At 39.4% G+C, this 5,173-nt stretch overlaps 1 protein-coding gene across 1 annotated transcript in view; it reads left to right on the top strand.

Moving 5' to 3' along the window:
• BACH1 (BTB and CNC homology 1, basic leucine zipper transcription factor 1) overlaps positions 1 to 5,173 on the top strand; it is a 167,888-nt gene that overhangs the window by 86,032 nt on the left and 76,683 nt on the right. The window contains exon 2 of the mRNA XM_011999787.1: positions 3,729 to 3,829. The gene's annotated coding sequence lies outside the window, so the exon portion shown is untranslated. The remainder of the gene's footprint in view (positions 1 to 3,728; positions 3,830 to 5,173) is intronic.

Here is a 5,173-nt window from a genome sequence, read left to right as displayed (position 1 = left end):
AAAAAAAAAAAAAAAAAATCAATGCCCTCATCTGCATGGATGCTGTCGTCCATGAAAGAATCTTCCTTTGGTCTTTAACCTTCCTCAGATGTTATCTCCTTCTCCAGACCTACTTGTCTCTAAAGTGTAGAGGCTGCTCAAAGTTTCTATTTCTTCCACTTCTTAATCCATCTCAACCAACAGTTATGATCTCCATTCTCCTGAAACTGATCTTACCAAGCCTCAGTCAGTAATTTATTTACTATACCTTAATATGTAATTTATAACTAATACATAACATTAATGTATATTGAAGACCTACCTGAAGATTGCAGTGAGTCATAAGAAGGGCTATTGAATGCCTGAGTCTCTAGGAATTGATAAGATTATAGAGTTGAACAAAGATTTTAAAATTACCTTGTCCTGTGCTTCTCAAGTTAATTTCATGTAGAGTGACACATCTCTTTATTTGGGAAGCTTATTTGAAATGTCAGCAGGTAATAAAAGAGAGGGTGGGGCTACTTTGTGCGGTATTGGTGGTAGGGACAGAGCCCTGATTGCTGGATTCTATCTACTTTTCTGTCCACTGTTCCCTCAGAGATAGGCCTTAGAGATTTCCACAGACCCTCTGCATCTCTGCAAAGGAGAGTTTGGAAACTACTCATCTAGTCTTGATCCCTTTCAGATACAGCACAGGATATGTCTGCCACCTTAAGAAGCTTCTAGGTTTTTTTTTTGTTTGTTTTCTTTTGTTTTGTTTTTTGAGATGGAGTCTCACTCTGTCGCCCAGGCAGCCTCTGGAGTAGCTGAGACTACAGGCACCCGCCATCATACCCAGTTAATTTTGCTGAGACTACAGGTGCCTGCCGCCACGCCCAGCTGATTTTTGTAATTTTAGTAGAGACGGGGTTTCACCATATTGGCCAGGCTGGTCTTGAACTCCTGACCTTGTGATCCCCCAACCTCGGCCTCCCAAAGTGCTGGGATTACAGGCGTGAGCTACCACCCCCAGTCACTTCCAGGTTTTATAAATAAAACACCTGTTAGTGTTAAAAAACATAACGTATGAGCTCACATTTACAATGTGTTTATTAAGTGGCAGTCACCTTTCTATGTCACATGTAGTGACTTGTTCGGTCTCACAACAGTACTGTGACTGCAGTTATTATCACTCCCATTTTATGGATGAGGACACAGAAGCATGAGGCTTTAATTTGCCTGCCAGTCACAGCTGGGGAATGCACTTATGTACCCATGTTCTTAAGTGGTAACACTTTGCCTTGTATTAATATATACAAGGATTCTGTCTGGTAGCCTGCACCACACATACACCATGTCTTTGTGCATATACATTATTTAACCAATAGATCTTTAGTACTGGTGGCTCATTATTCATTAGTGGCAGATACTGGAGATACTGGAGTTAACACCATGTGAGGAAGACAGACAACACACCTGTAAACAAATAAGGAAATAAGATGATGCAGAAAGGGAAGTGCAATGCAGAACATATGACAGGGTGAAGCCACAGGAGTTACCAGGATGACGGTGCATCTTACTTCCTGCAGGCTTGCTAGAATCTTGCCGCTCAAAGGGTGGCCGGCAGCTGGGGAGGATCGGTGTCATATGAAAGGTTGTTAGAAATAAAGAATCTCGGGAACCACGAGACCTACTCCAGAATCAGAATCTGCATTTTAAGAAGCTTCCCAAGTGATTCGTGTGCACATTAAAATGTGAGGGGCACTGAACAGCAGAGGGCACGTTTCTGTTGCTAGCAGCCAAGATTCATTCTTTCTCTCCCCCGCCCATTCAGACACACACACAAACACATACACAATATATGTACATAAATAAAAAATATGGACTTTGCATTTTGAAATGTTATATTGTAACATAAGAACATTCCTGGCCAGGCGTGGTGGCTCATACCTGTAATCCTAGCACTTTGGGAGGCCGAGGCGGGTGGATCACAAGGTCAGGGGTTTGAGATCAGCCTGGCCAATATGGTGATACCCTGTCTCTACTAAAAATACAAAAATTAGCTGGGCGTGGTGGTGGGCACCTGTAGTCCCAGCTCAGGAGGCCAAGGCAGGAGAATCACTTGAACCTGGGAGGCAGAGGTTGCAGTGAGCTGAGATCGCACCACTGCACTCTAGCCTGGGTAACAGAGCGAGACTCTGTCTCAAAAACAAACAAACAAAAATTTCCTAATTTTATTTGCAGTGTATTCTCAGAAACTTCATCATTTAAAAACAGTATGTTGTCATTAGACTAATGATATAATTGGGGGTTATGTTGCTGATTCAACATGAAATAATTCATAGTGCTGACTAAAAAGAACATAAAAGAAAAACTAAGTAAAATTTCTATATATCCTTTTAAAATATGAAATTTAATGCTCAACTCCAATAAAATGAGTAAAAAATACACTGTAAATTTAAATATAATAAATATATACATATATAACTTAAATATATAAGTATATAAATTAAATATATAAATTAAATATGTGTAAATAAAATGAGTAAAAAATACACTGTAAATATACAGAACTTCAATTTGCTATAAAAAAATATATATAGTATATAAATATTACTCCAGTGTAAATTTGCTTTAAATAAGGATGCCAATTATAAGCATTATTTAAACATTAATTAAATGACTATGTTTGCATTTTGATGAGAAAATTCATAATTTTCTAGGCCACTTTTACTAATTTATTATTTTTATTAAATTTTTAATATTTTGGATACATAGTAGGTGTTTATGGGGTTCATGAGGTGTTTTCATACAGGCATCCAATGTGAAATAATCACATCATGGAGAACGCAGGATCTATCCCCTCAAACATTTATCCTTTCAGTTGCAAACAATCCACTTAAACTCTTAGTTATTTTAAAATGTACAACTAAGTTATTATTGACTATAGTCACCTGTTGTGCTATCAAATAGTAGGTGTTATTCCCACTACTTTATTTGTACCCATTAACTATCTCCACCTCCCCCACCCGCCATTACCCTTTCTAGCCTCTGGTAACCATTTTTCTGCTCTCTCTGTCCATGAGTTCAATTGTTTTTATTTTCAGATCCCACAAATAAGTGAGAACATGTGACATTTGTCTGTCTGTTGTCCAGGCCACATTTAAAAAACATCTAGTTTTAATTAAACACATACAACCTTTTTCTCTGAGGACAAGTAACACTCAGAATCATCCTGATTATCTTAGAGTTTTCAGAAACTACTACTCAGAGTACTGAGGTGTTATTTCAGCAAAGGTTGGTGGCACTTTTCTTACTAAAAACACTTAGAAAATAGAAACCACCCAAAATATCCCTACTTGGCACTGTCCAGCCTTTTCAGTTGCCTCAGATTTTGTATAGCAAAGGTCAAACAGAAGCCACTGGGGGAAGAAGAAAGAAAAAAGAACTACCAAGGGACTAAAAAAAAAGCCAGCTGAACAATCATCATCTCAAACAATAATCCCAGTTTGCCTAGTACTTTCCTGGTTTTAGCACTGAAAGTCTCAATTCCCAGGAACCCTCTCAGTTCCTGGAAAACTGGAATGGTTGGGCTTTCTATCCCCACCCAAATCTCATCTTGAATTGTGATTCCCATCATCCCCATGTGGCAAAGGAGAGACTAGGCGGAGGGATCATGGGGGTGGTCTCCCTCATTCTGTTCTCGCGATAGTGAGCGAGTTCTCACAAGATCTGATGGTTTTATAAGCGGCTCTTTCCCCTTTGCTCAGCACTTCGCCTTCCTGCGACCTTGTGAACGAGGTACATTGCTTCGCCTTCACCTTCTGCCACGATTGTAAGTTTCCTGAGGCCTCTCCAGCCATCCTGACCTGTGAGTCAATTAAACCTCTTTCCTTTATAAATTACCTAATCTCAGGCCATTCTTTATAGCAGTATGAAAACAGACTAATATAGTCACTAAAGATTAATTTTCAAAAATGGGTTTCACAGAATTGTGACACAATATTGGGTTTTATTTTGCTGCTTGCAAAGAAAATCCTCCCAAAATATTAAAACTCAACACCAAAGAGTATCAAACGTTAATTTAATAGTATCAAATGAATAGAACGTGTGTTTGGTAAAAAGAAAAACAGAAATTGCCATTGCCTTTGTCTTCCCTTTCTTAATATTGTGTTTAGCCTGTTCGGGAGAAAGCAGAAAAATAGACATTGCCTTTATAATTCACTAGACCACTGAGCTCCAAAATGGAGGTAAATGAAGCCAATATTAACACTTCTATTTTTAATGATTTAATGTTCCTAAAACTGAATAATAGAAATTATGCTTTACTGATGTGTAATATACAGATTGATACTAATGTCTTCAGTGGATCAGTAAGTCAGAATGCATAGTTCTGGAGGGAGGATGGGGTGACATCAGTTCCTTCTGCCATTGCTTATTTCTGAGACTCTTAGGGTGTTTTATCAGTGACATATTATAGGAGGTCATCTTTGTGTTAATTTATAAGAATGAGACCTTTGAATATGTGATCCTTTTTGAGGGAGTGTATTAATCAGCTTTTACTGTGTAACAAAGCACTTGAAAACTCAGTGGTTTGAAATAACAACTTTTATTCTTTTTTTTTTTTTTTTTTGAGATGGAGCTTCGCTCTTGTTGCCCAGGCTGGAGTACAATGGTGCCATCTTGGCTCACTGCAACCTCTGCCTCCTGGGTTCAAGTGATTCTCCTGCCTCAGCCTCCCGAGCAGCTGGGATTACAGGCATGTGCCACCACGCCTGACTAATTTTTAAAATTTTTAGTAGAGACAGGGTTTCTCCATGTTGGTCTGGCTGGTCTTGAACTCCCAACCTCAGGTGATCCACCCGCCTCGGCCTCCCAAAAGTGCTGGGATTACAAGTGTGAGCCAACACGCCCTGCCAGCTTTTACTCTCTCATGATTCTGTGTGAAGCCTGAACGAAATTTGAGTGGTTCTTCTGATGTCCTTGTTTGAGGTGGGTTAATCTAGGATGACTTTATTACTTTATTAGTAAGTATGGTGGGCTGGGAGTGCTGGGACAATCCCCTGTGCCACCTGGTCTCTCATTCTCTACCAGACTAGTCTACATTTCTTTTATTCTTTTTTTCTTTTTGAGATGGAGCCTTACTCTGTCACCCAGGCTGGAGTGCAGTGCCGCAATCTCTGCTCACTGCAACCTCTGCTTCCCAGGCTCAAGC

The sequence above is a fragment of the Mandrillus leucophaeus genome, unplaced genomic scaffold, assembly GCF_000951045.1.
Source record: "Mandrillus leucophaeus isolate KB7577 unplaced genomic scaffold, Mleu.le_1.0 Scaffold600, whole genome shotgun sequence".
NCBI classification, from domain to species: domain Eukaryota; kingdom Metazoa; phylum Chordata; class Mammalia; order Primates; family Cercopithecidae; genus Mandrillus; species Mandrillus leucophaeus.
This window is presented reverse-complemented; position numbering and strand designations above follow the sequence as displayed.